This window comes from Pan paniscus, chromosome 10 (genome assembly GCF_029289425.2).
Source record: "Pan paniscus chromosome 10, NHGRI_mPanPan1-v2.0_pri, whole genome shotgun sequence".
NCBI lineage: Eukaryota > Metazoa > Chordata > Mammalia > Primates > Hominidae > Pan > Pan paniscus.
The window spans coordinates 37,558,714-37,570,454 of NC_073259.2; the positions used below are offsets into that span (position 1 = coordinate 37,558,714).

Below are 11,741 nucleotides of genomic sequence, written 5' to 3' on the forward strand. Positions count from 1 at the left end.
GTTTTTTCTTTTCTTTTTGATTTTTTTTTTCTTTTTTTCTTTCTTTTTTTCTTTTTTTTTTTTTTTTTTGAGACACGGTCTCACTCTGTCATGTAGGCTGGAGTGCAGTGGTGCAATCACAGCTCACTGTAGCCTCGACCTCCTGGGCTCAGGTGATCCTCCCACCTCAGCCTCCCAAGTGGCTGGGACCACAGGTGTTCACCACCACACCTAGCTAATTTTTTGTATTTTTTGTAGAGACAGGGTTTCATCATGTTGCCCAGGCTGGTCCCAAACTCCTGAGTTCAAGGGATCCTCACTCCTCAACCTCTCAGAGTTCTGGGATCTTGGCCCAATCACAGAAGGCCCCTTTCCGCTTACCCAAAGTTTCATGAACTTACCCAACAGCTATCAGCATTAACCGTTAAAGAGCTTGTTTCCCCCACTGCCGAGAATCCCGTTTTCAGAGCATACCCAGAGTCCCTATTTGTAAGTATGAAATCACTCCCAACTTGTAACCAGTACTCTCCCAAACTTCATGGGAGTAAAGATCAAAAAAGCAGAGCAAGCAATCGTGACAAAATTTCTTTCACGAATCAAAGTTGAAGGATCTTTTAAGATGATAAAAAATCATAATCAAAACCTGTCTCCAAACAGACCATATCCCATATCCCCTACACACACACACACACACACACACACACACACACACACACACACACAAACACACAACCACCCTTACCCACCTACATACCGGACTTGCTTAGGAAGAGTCCAGTCCTAGAGACTTGAAAGGACTTATTTGCAGACCAGGCAGCAGTCGGCTTCCTCCTGCCCCAACTGCTGCCCACTCCAACCTCTGCATTGCTCTTATAACACCTCCCTCTTGTGGTAAGAGTCCAGGCTGCTTCACTCCCTCATAGGGTTCTCACCAGTGTCATCCTTGATCAGCTGCAGAATCAGATCTGTTATTACCAAAATGAAAAACAGAAAGAAAGAAAAGAGCTGCCCTGACCAGAGAGTCTTGTATGCTCCTCAGCCCCCATGCTCTAATTTTTTTTTTTTTTTTTGAGACAGAGTCTCGCTCTGTCACCCAGGCTGGAGTGCAGTGGCATGATCTCGGCTCACTGCAACCTCCACCTCCCGGGTTCAAGCAATTCTCCTGCCTCAGCCTCTGGAGTAGCTGGGATTACAGGCGCCTGTAAAAATTTTTGTATTTTTAGTAGAGATGGGGTTTTACAAAGTTGGCCAGGCTGGTCTCGAGCTCCTGGCCTCAAGTGATCCACCTGCCTTGACTTCCCAAAGTGCTGGGATTACACATGAGCTGATGCACCCAGCCCTCTATTTATTTACTGAGACAGGGCTTCCCTCTGTCACTCAGGCTGGAGTGCAGTAGCACAATCTGGGCTCACTGCAGCCTCGACCTCCCAGGCTCAAGTGATCCTCCCACCTCAGCCTCCAGAGTAGCTGGGACTAAAGGTGCACGCCACCATGCCCAACTAATTTTGAGTTTTTTTGTTTGTTTGTTTTTTGTAGAGATGGGGTTTCACCAGCTTGCCCACGCTGGTCTCGAACTCCTGGGCTCAAACGATCTGCCTGCCTCAGCTTCCTAAAGTTCTAGGATTACAGGCGTGTACCACCGTGCCTGGCCCCATCCTCTAATTTAAACTGGAATATTACAATGCAAATCCCCTGCTGGAATGGGGTCGGAGGGCAGGTTGATTTTAGCAAAGCCCACTTCTTAAGACTGCCAACCTGAGATCAGCTGCTGCAAGCTGGGGCTGGCTCAGTCACCTTTCTGAAAGAACTGCAGCTGTTTCATAGCTTGAGCCCTGGACCTAGGGTTGTGTGTGTGTGTGTATATATATATATATATATATATTTTTTTTTTTAAGTAACAGCTTTATTGAGGCATAATTCACATATCATACAATTCACTCTTTTGAAGTGTACAATTCAATGGGTTTTAGTATATTCACAAGGTTGTGCAACAATCATCACTATCTAGTTTCAGAATACTTTTATTATCCCAAAAGAACCCCATACTCCTTAGCAGTCACCTCCCATTCTTTCCTCCCACACCCCACTCCTGGCAACCAGTAATCTACTTTCCATGTTTGTGGATTTGCCTATTCTGGACACTTCATATAAATGGAATCACACAATATGTGACCTTTGTGACTGGCTTCTTCTGTTTAGCATAATGTTTTCAAGGTTCATCTATTTATCAGTACTTCATTTTAATGTCTGAATCGTATTCCATTGTGTGGCTATTCCACGTTTTGTTTATGCATCCATCAACTGATAAACATTTGGGTTGTTTCTGCTTTTTTGTGTTATTATGAATAATGCTGAAACGAATATTTACATACAGATTTTTTTGTGTGGACATGGGCCTTCAATTCTCTTGGATATATGTACCCTAAGAGTGAAATTGCTGGGTCAAATGATAACTCTATTTTTAACATTTTGAGGAATTCCCAAACTGTTTTCCAAAGAGGCTGCACCATTTTACAATCTCACCAGCTTCATATGAGGGTTCCAAATTCTCCACATGCTCACCAACACTTATTATCTTTTTTTTTTTTTTTTTTGAGAGGGAGTCTCACTCTGTCACCCAGGCTGGAGGGCAGTGGTGCGATCTCAGCTTACTGCAACCTCTGCCTCCTGGGTTCAAGTGATTCTCCTGCCTCAGCCTCCTGAGTAGCTGGGATTACAGGTGCATGCCACCACACCCGGCTAATTTTTGTATTTTTAGTAGAGAGGAGTTTTCGCCATGTTGACCAGGCTGGTCTCAAACTCCTGACCTCAAGTGATCCACTCACCTCGGCCTCCCAAAGTGCTGGGATTACAGGCATGAGCCACCGTGCCTGGCCATATTATCTTTTTTATTTTAGCCATCCTAGTTGGTATGGATTGATATCTCACTGTGGTTTTGATTTGCATTTCCCTAATGACTAATGATGTTGAGCATCCTTTCATGTGCTTATTGGCTATTTGTTTGTCTTCTCTGGTGAAATGCCTATTCAAATCTTTTGCTCATTTTTTGTCTTATATTAAATGTGATGAGTCACAGTACGACCCCGTAGTAAAATCGTACTTAGGGAGAATCACAACAGTACCTCAAACTCAACACATTCAAAACTAAAATGATGATGATTCACTGCAATCTGGTCCTCCTCATTTTCATGTTATTTCCTATCTGCATATGTATTCAACAAATTTAATAAGTGCTTAATAGATGCCAGGCAACTCCCTTCCACCCAGTTGCCCAAGTCTGAAACCTGGGAATCATCCTAGACCCCTTCCTCATTCCCCATGTCCAATCAATATTAATTCTACCTCCTTAAAGTCATTATGTCCATCCCATCCCTTCCATCTCCACTTTACTGCCTTAGCTCAGGCCATCAGTATTTCTCACCTGGTTTCTGGCAACAGTCTGCTAGGATTGCTCCACCTCTGGTTGCTCTCTACCCTCCTATTTGCCCTCTACAGGGCTCCAGAGTTTATTTATAAAACACAACTCTGAGGCCGGGGGCGGTGGCTCACACCTGTAATCCCAGCACTTTGGAAGGCCGAGGTGGGAAGATCACTTGAGCCCAGGAGTTCGAGACCAGCTTGGCCAATATTGCAAAACCCCGTCTCTACACAAAATACAAAAATTAGCTGGGTGTGGTGGCACATGCCCATAATCCCAGCTACTCGGGAGGCCGAGGTGGGAGGATCACCTGAGCCTGGGAAGGTTGAAGCTGCAGTGAGCCATGATCATGCCACTGCACTCCAGCTTGGATGACAGAGACCCTGTCTCATAAATAAACAAACAAACAAACAAAACACAACTCTGATTATGTTTCTACTCTGCTTAAAACCCTTCCATGAGCCAGGAATGGTGGCTCACATCTGTAATCCCAGCACTTTGGGAGGCCAAGGCAGGTGAATCAGTTGAGGTCAGGAGTTCGAGACCAGCCTGGCCAACATGGCAAAACCCCACCTCTACTACCAATACAAAAAAATTAGCTGGGAATGGTGGCACATAACTGTAATTCCAGCTACTAGGGAGGCTGATGCATGAGAATCGCTTGAACCCAAGGGTCATTGCTTGAGCTGAGATGGCGTCACTGCACTCCAGCCTGGGTGACAGAGTGACACTCTGAAAAAAAAAAAAAAAAAAAACCTTCCATGGCTTCCCATTGTCTTCACACAAATCCAAATTCCTATGAAGGAACAAGGCTTAATGTTGTGCTTTAATGTGAATCTGCCAATCCTTTATTTCAAGCAGTCTACAAGGAGAAAGCTAGAGCCAAAACATGTATAGCCTTATGGCTAACAAGAGAACCTACACAATATTTATATTGGCAGATTGCTTACCTAAAGTCTGGTAGGTTAATTTACAGTTTAGGTTTTAAAAACTCAGTTTCCTATACCAAACGCATCAAATAGATTAAAGAGCAATTGCAACGTCCCAGAACACGTTTTATTGGCTTTGTGATCATCATGTGCTCTGTTAGAGGGAACATTCCTGTGAGATCAATCCAAAACTCTGGCATTTAAACAAATATGACGGAACTCTCTGCTACTTTTCAGTAGTTTATGATAACAAGAGACAGAGCTTATCATATTTAAACTGAGATGTGACTTTGGCCCCATTCTCCTTTTGTTTATTATGCTCCTGTGTCAGTAGTTTCATATTTGAAACTGTCCTTATGAACCTTTGAAAATTAATCAGGAAAGAAGGGAGAGAAAGAAATGAAAACAAACCAAGCTTGCAACACATTCAGCATTAATCATTAGGTCAGCTGGCTCTCTGACCTGCTTTCTCAACATTGTTTAGGCATATTGTCCTAGAATCACATAGATCGGACAGTATAGTTCCCCTTAACTGCTCTATTATAGATAACAACTTGAACATTATAAAATGTTGTTTCCATTTGAGATATCCTTTCAGGTCCTGCACACCAGTGAAACTAATGAGGTCAGCTGATCTGAAGGACCCCATCGACATCAGCAGTTCTGAAGGATCACACAAGGAGCTGACTCACTGAATGCAGTTTCCACATCCTGACGACTTCATCCCTTTGACCCCAACCACTCAATGACCCCAATTTTCCAGTCCCTCATTCTCCACAATCCCCTTAAAAACCCCAGCCCAGAACTCCTCAGGGAGATGGACTTGAAGATCTCCTCTCATCTCCTTGCTCAGCCACCCTGCAATCATTAAACTCTTTCTCTGCTGCAAACCCTACTGTCTCAGTGTATTGGTATGTTGCTGTGCAGTGGGCATACAAACCTGTTGGTCCTGTAACATATTTTCTAATCTTCTCTTCTTTATTTTATTAACGAAGAAAATAACTAACATAGGAGTACTCCAAGTTTTCAAGCAACTTACTTACTTCAACAGGATTTTAACTCCCAAGGCTTCTTGTCAAATATTAATAGGATCAATAGTTTATTTTCATTTTAACCAAATAAAGTAGATGATGAATAATTTTTACTTCCACACTCCTTAACTTGGCAGGCAATGCTCTGACCATGGCTTACCTCTTAGCCCTATCTCTCACTATACCCTCCCTTGAAGTCTGGGCTCTGTCCATATGAAACTATTGGCAGCTTCCCAAAAGTGCCATTTATACTTTTGTGCCTGTGTTCCCTGTACCAATCTTATCCATGTCTTAAGAACATGGCAAAACAAATAGACAGTTGGGTTAAAAATGCACCTATAATACTTCATTACGCTTTTTTGGGGCGGGGGGACAGGGTCTTGCTCTATCACCAGGCTGGAGTACAGTGGCACAGTCACAGCTCACTGCAGCCTCAACCTCCTGGGCTCAAGCAATCCACCTCAGCCTCACTGGGACTACAGGCATGAGCAACCATGCCACACTAATTATTGTATTTTTTGTAGAGATGGGGTTTCGCCATGTTGGCCAGGCTGGTCTCAAACTTCTGAGCTCAAGTGATCCACCTGCCTCTGCCTATCAAAATGCTAGGATTACAGACATGAGCCACCATGCCCAGCTCATTCATTACACTTTTTTATTTGTGTCTATTGCCCCTAGTATGATATAGCTTTCTCAGAAGCCGAAATCATGTCATTAATTATTTTCCCCACAGTTCATCTCAGTGCCCAACACATATGTTCATTAACTATTTGTAGAATAAATGAATGAATTCATGAATGACTGAATCAACCATACCTTTACAGAATAGATCATCCTTTCAGATGCTAAAAACACCCAGAATAACAATAGGACTTAAACTAGACAGGCAATCAATGAGGCAAGTGTCGAAGTCTGCAAACAACATGGGGCAAGAAACTTGAGGCTGATAGATATACCACAAAAAAAGACTAAAAACGATGGTAGAGCCAGGTAGCATAAGGACTGAAGGAAAAAAGGGGTTTGCACCTATGTGTATGAAATCACAAAGGGAAACAAACTGAATGGTGATACTGCCTCCCAGTGGCATTTGAGATAAAGGCCTCTATGCCAGAGCACTTTTTTTTTTTTTTTTTTTTTGAAACAGAGTCTCACTCTGTCGCCAGTCTGCAGTACAGTGGCGCCATCTCAGCTCACTGCAACCTCCGACTCCCTGGTTCAAGCGATTCTCCTGCCTCAGCCTCCTGAGTAGCTGGGACTACAGGCACATGCCACCACGCCCGGCTAGTAATTTTTTTGTATTTTTAGTAGAGATGGGGTTTCACTATGCTGGCCAGGCTTGTTTCGAACTCCTGACCTCAGGATCTGCCTGTCTCGGCCTCCCAAAGTGCTGGGATTACAGGCATGAGCCACCTGGCCTGGCCCGTTCCTCTGAATATACTTAATATACCCGAGGTGGGCTGATTGCTTGAGCCCAGAAGTTCGAGACCAGCCTGGACAACACGGTGAGATCCCATCTCTACAAAAAATAAAAATAACAATAAATTTAAAATTTAACCCTTTTCCCATTTGCCCCAAGAATACTTGCTGGCAGCACTTGTAGCTGCAGCATTTATCCAGAGATAACTTTGCCGTGAAATATCTTGCTTTTATTATTATTTTCATATTGCTCTAGTATTACTGACTTTGGAAACAAAAGACATCATTCTATTAACAGCATTCTGTTTTCAGTAGTGGTACTTCCACTTACAAAATACAGTAATTCTGATCATTAAAACTGTCAAATCCTAGAAAATGCTGAATTCCTATGTATGATGTTAACATCATTCTTGAACATTTGTTGGCCAAAGATTCATTTGATTAATCCACAATTCTGATTATTCCAATGACTTTAATGTTAGTTCTGTTTAGAAATAACTCCAAGAGGCCAGGCGCAGTGGCTCCCACCTGTAATCCCAGCACTTTGGGAGGATGAGGTGGGTGGATCGCCTCAGGTCAGGAGTTCAAGACCAGACTGGCCAACATGGTGAAACCCCATCTCTACTAAAAATACACAAATTAGCCGGGCATGTGGGCAGGCACCTGTAATCCCAGCTACTCAGGAGGCTGAGGCAGGAGAATGGCTCGAGCCTGGGAGGCAGAGGGTGCAGTGAGCCGAGACTGCACCACTGCACTCCAGCCTGGGCGACTGAGCGGGACTCTACCTCAAAAGAAAGAAAGAGAGAGAAAGAGAGAGAGAGAGAGAAAGAAAAAGAGAGAAAGAGAAAGAAAGAAAGAAAGAGAGAGAGAGAGAAAGAACTCCAAGAACAGTTTTTATATTTTATTTTCACATTGGAAATCAGTCAGATTTGTTTCAGCCTCAAAGAGCGTGCTTATGTAAAATTAAATGACTGCTGGCAGCGAGCTGCACTTTTTCCTTCCAAACAGGAAAAGCGTTAAAAAAAAAAAAAAAAAAAGAGGCTAGGCGTGGTGGCTCACACCTGTAATCCCAGCACTTTGGGAGGCTGAGGCGGGTGGATCACAAGGTCAGGAGATCGAGACCATCCTGGCTAACATGGTGAAACCCCATCTCTACTAAAAAAATACAAAAAAAATTAGCCGGGCGTGGTGGCGGACACCTGTAGTCCCAGCCACTCAGGAGGCTGAGGCAGGAGAATAGCGTGAACCCAGGAGACGGAGCTTGCAGTAAGCCAAGATCGCGTCACTGCACTCCAGCCTGGGCGACTGAAAAAGACTCCGTGTCAAAAAAAAGAAAAGAAAAGAAAAAGAAAATAGGGATGATGTTGGCAACTACTGCATAGAGTTCTCATGAGGGATAAATTCATAAAATGGTACCTGACATCATGGCAAAAGCTATATACAGGAATACCTCATTTTATTGTGCTTCACTTTATTATGCTCCATAGATATTGCATTTTTTACACATTGAAGCTTTGTGGCAACCCTACATACAGTGAGTCTATTAGTGCAATTTTTCCAACAGCATGTGTTTGCTTCATGTCTCTATGTCACATTTTGGTAATCCTTGCAATATTTCAAACTTTTTCATTATTATTGTATCTGTTACAGTGATCCGTGATCAGTGATCTTTGAGGTACTATTGTAATTGTTTGGGGGTGCAACGAACTGTGCCTATATAAGAAGACAAACTTAATCAATAAATGTTGTGTGTGTTCTGACTGTTCTACCAATATGCTGTTCTCCTCTCTCTCTCCCTCTCCTCAGGCCTCCCTATTCCCTAAGACACAACAATATTGAAACTAAGCCAATTAACAACCCTACAATGACCTCTAAGTATTCAAGTGACAAAAAGAGCCCCCCATCTCTCACTTTAAATCAAAACGTAGAAATGATTAAGCTTAGTGAGAAAGGAATGTTGAAAGCTGAGACAGACCAAAACCTAGGCCCCTTGCACCAAGCAATTAGCCAAGTTGTAAATACGAAGGAAAAGTTCTGTTTTTTTGAGACAGGTCTCAGTCTGTTGCCCAGGTTGGAGTGCAGTGCCCTAATCTTGGCTCACTGCACCCTCCGCCTCCTGGGCTCAGGTGATCCTCCCACCCCAGCCTCCCAAGTAGCTGGCACCACAGGCCTGCGCCACCACACCTGGCTAATTTTTGTAGTTTTTGTAGAGATGAGGTCTCGCTATGTTGCCCAGGCTGGTCTCAAACTCCTGGACTATGGCAATCCTCCCACCTTGGCCTCCCAAAGTGCTGGCATTACAGGCGTGAGCCACTGCACTCGGCCTTAAATTTGAGACAGAGTGTTACTCTGTCACCCAGGCTGGAGTGTAATGGCACGATACTGGCTCACTGCAACCTCTGCCTGTCTGACTCAAGTGATCCTCCCACCTCAGCCTCCTGAGCAGCTGAGGCCACAGATGCATGCCACCACACCCTGTTAATTTTTCTGGGCTTTTTTGTTTGTTTGGTTTGGTTTGGTAGAGACAGGGTTTTGCCATGTTGCCCAAACTGGTCTTGAACTCCCTGACTCAAGCGATCTGCCCACCTTGGCCTCCCAAAGAGCTGGGATTACAGGTGTGAGCTATCAGGCCTGGCCTGGAAAAGTTCCTTCCTGGAAAAGTTCCTGAAGAAAATTACAAGTGCTACTTCAGGGAACACACAAACGATAAGAAGGTGAAACAGCCTTATTGCTGATATGGAGAAACTTTTAGTGTGCTGAATAGAAGATCAAACCAGCCATAACTTCCCTTAAGCCAAAGCCTCACCCACAGCAAGGTTACTCTCTTTAATTATATGAAAGCTGAGACAGGTGAGAAAGCTGCCGAAGTTTGAAGCCAGCAGAAGTTGGTTCATGAGGTTTAAGGAGAGAAGCCATCTCCGTAAGATAAAAGTGCTAGACAAGGCTAGAGGTAGTGGCTCACACAAGTAATCCCAGCACTTTAGGAGGCCAAAGCAGGTGGATCACTTGAGGCCAGGAGTTTGAGACCAGCCTGGCCAACATAGTGAAACCCTGTCTCTACTAAAAATACAAAAGTTAGCTGGGCGTGGCAGTGCACACCTGTAATCCTAGCTATTTGGGAGGCTGAGGCATGAGAATTGCTTGAGCCTGGGTGACCAAGGTTGCAGTGAGCCATGATTGCGCCACTGCATTCCAACCTGGGCGACACGGCGAGACTCTGTCTCAAAAAAATAAGTAAAATAAAATAAAACTATGTTTTTCATGTGACATGTTATTCATGTGACTGCCCACTCTAGCCCACAATTGCCATAAGGTATCATTACACAGTAAGAGTGATTGGCAGATCTCCACATCAATAGCAGATGGGTTCCTTTCATACTTGTAAAGCTCTCCATGATTCTGCAAGCTTCCTATAATTCATATTTTCTTATACCTGGGTGTTCTATTTGAGAGACTAAATATATGAACAGCAGCCAGACCATATATAAAAACAGAACTCTGACCCACAATCTACAGCAACCTGCTGGGGAAACCAACCCCCTTATCTATAATAAACAGCACAGGAAGCAAGCTTGCTACAAGTCAGACTTGTATAAAGTCAAACTGCTATCTCTAATGATGATCCTGGAGGCCAAACAACAACCCCTGTAGCAATGGGCCCAAATGCCTTAACTAGTGTCCTACAGCTTCCTTAACAGCTTCCAACATAGGTCCAACCAAAGAAAGCCAAACACCCACCCCTAAACCAATCACATACCGCATCCTACTGCTAGTTAGCCCAGGTACAGCTTCTCCATGCCAACAGCCTCCAATCAAAGAACACCTTGACGGCTTCCCTTTTTTATAAAGCTTTCCTACTCCTCTGCCTGCCTTTGAGTCCTATCAAATGCAAGTGATGATGGCTGACTCCCTTGCTATAGTAAGCTCTGAATAAATAGCCTATGCTTTTCTCATTTGGTTATTTGTTTATTTCCACATATTGGATCTAGTAATTCATGAAATTCCATGAAGAACTAATTTCCAAAACTTTTTTTTTTTTAGACACGGTCTTTCTCTGTTGCCCAGACTGGAGTGCAGTGGCACTATCATGGCTCACAACAGCCTGGACCTCCCAAGCTCAAGAGATTGATTGCCCCCTCCCCCCACTCCCCGCCCCCCACCCTTCAGCCTCTAGGGTAGCTGGGACTACAGGCGCACGCAACTACATCTGGCTAGTTGTGTGTGGGTGTGTGTGTGTAGACAGAGATCTCACAATGTTGCCCCAACCGGTCTCGAACTCCTGGCCTCAAGCGATCCTCCTGCCTTGGCCTCCCAAAGTGCTGACGTTACAAGCATGAGCCACCGCGCCTGCCTACAAACGTTTTTAAAAGATACTGGTGTCGGCCAGGCGTGGTGGCTCACGCCTGTAATCCCAGCACTTTGGGAGGCTGAGGCGGGCGGATCACGAGGTCGGGAGATCGAGACCATCCTGGCTAACCCGATGAAACCCCGTCTCTACTAAAAATAAAAAAATTTAAAAATTAAAAAAAATTAGCCAGGCGTGGTGGCTGGCGCCTGTAGTCCCAGCTACTCGGGAGGCTGAGGCAGGAGAATGGCGTGAACCCGGGAGGCGGAGCTTGCAGTGAGCCGAGATCGCGCCACTGCACTCCAGCCTGGGCAACAGAGCGAGACTCTGTCTCAAAAAAAAACAAAAAAAAGATACTGGTGTTATTTCTAAAACATCCAAAAAGTTCACGTGGAGCATCCTTTTTACTTCATCTTAATAACCTAAATCAATATGCTGTAGGTCTCACATTTCCGGAGAAGATCCTCTTCCTGGAATGGACGCGGCCTTCTGCCCACAAGAGCGGTGGCCCTAGTGCCCGAACGCGTGGGCAGATCGCAAACTGCCGCGTCTCCCGCAGCCCCTGCCCGCACCAAGTGGGAACTACAATTCCCGGCGGCCCCGGCCGACTGCGGGCCGCCGGG

The 11,741-nt window shown here is 44.6% G+C and overlaps 1 protein-coding gene across 7 annotated transcripts in view; it reads right to left on the reverse strand.

Moving 5' to 3' along the window:
• HSD17B6 (hydroxysteroid 17-beta dehydrogenase 6) overlaps window positions 1–11,741 on the reverse strand; it is a 38,088-nt gene that overhangs the window by 26,134 nt on the left and 213 nt on the right. For 2 of the 7 annotated variants that reach the window (XM_034935627.3, XM_008978546.4), the window contains exons 1-2: window positions 11,567–11,686; window positions 734–944 (exon numbers count right to left, since the gene is read on the reverse strand). The gene's annotated coding sequence lies outside the window, so the exon portion shown is untranslated. Of the gene's footprint in view, window positions 1–725; window positions 945–11,566; window positions 11,688–11,741 lie in introns of those variants that run through there. The other 5 variants (XM_034935626.3, XM_008978547.4, XM_034935625.2 and 2 more) reach the window with 5 other exon arrangements.